The sequence below is a fragment of the Berghia stephanieae genome, chromosome 11 (assembly GCF_034508935.2).
Source record: "Berghia stephanieae isolate SIO BIC M18660-M18661 chromosome 11, UCSD_Bste_1.3, whole genome shotgun sequence".
NCBI lineage: Eukaryota > Metazoa > Mollusca > Gastropoda > Nudibranchia > Aeolidiidae > Berghia > Berghia stephanieae.
In genome coordinates, this window is record NC_088370.1 from 14,846,571 (window position 1) to 14,847,608 (window position 1,038).

General features: G+C 32.8%; 1 protein-coding gene across 1 annotated transcript in view; it reads right to left on the minus strand.

The window, feature by feature from the left end:
* Positions 1-1,038, minus strand: part of LOC144956341 (uncharacterized) — a 16,612-nt gene that overhangs the window by 876 nt on the left and 14,698 nt on the right. The window lies entirely within an intron of this gene.

The window sequence follows — 1,038 nt, forward strand, 5'->3', positions numbered from 1 at the left end:
ACAAGATATAAACGTTCAAAGGTTTTCACTCATTCTGTGTGTTGGGTTTTATACGTCCCGGAAAAGGAATGTTGTGAGCTTCTTAACCCAAACGCAACTATTATTCGGGTTTTTCTTCCTTATTTATCACAACTATGAAAAAGATTGAAGCATTTAAAAGTGATCTAAACCAAAGCTTCGATATAACTAAAACAAAAAAATATAAAAAAACAACAGTACACGGAATGTTTTTTCTATCTAATTTTGAAAATGGACACCAAACAACCAAGTTGAAACACGATTACAACCCCTCCTTGTTAAAGAAAGTTGTTTAATGAATGCACATTTTTACAGGTGTGTGTGTATGAATCAAACATGTGTGTGTGTGCGTGTGTGTGTGTGTGTGAATCTGTGTGAATGAACATGTGTTTTTCGTGTGTGTCTGTGTGTGTGTGTGTGTGAATGTGTGCATGTGTGTGTGGATGAGTGTGTGTGTGTGAATTTGTGTGAATGAAGATGTGTTTTTCGTGTGTGTCTGTGTGTGTGTGTGAATGTGTGCATGTGTGTGTGGATGAGTTTGTGTGTGTGTGTATGTGTTGGTGGACGTATTTTGTATATTGTGTGTGGATTTGTGTGTGTGTGTGCATATATTTTGTATATTATTGTGTGTGGATGTGTGTGTGTGTATGTGTGTATGTGTGTGTGTGCATGCGTGTACGCTTTATAATTTTTTTTAAATGTATTTGTTCCATTGAACGATATGTAAGGCCCAACCAGTGATATTTGCCTTGAATCCCAACTCATGTTTACCAAAAGTAACGAAAGTGCGAGTGACATCATCCTGCTATGGTTGAATGTTAAACTTGAATTATATATATATATATATATATATATTTTATATATATATATATATATATATATATATATATTTACATTATATTTCAATGGGAAATCGAATTTTGTAGGCAGATCATGTTATAGGGGATTAAGCCTTTTTTTTGACGTTTCTTGTTTATTCATTAAGAAATTTTTTAAAAAATATAGTATTTTAAAATATTG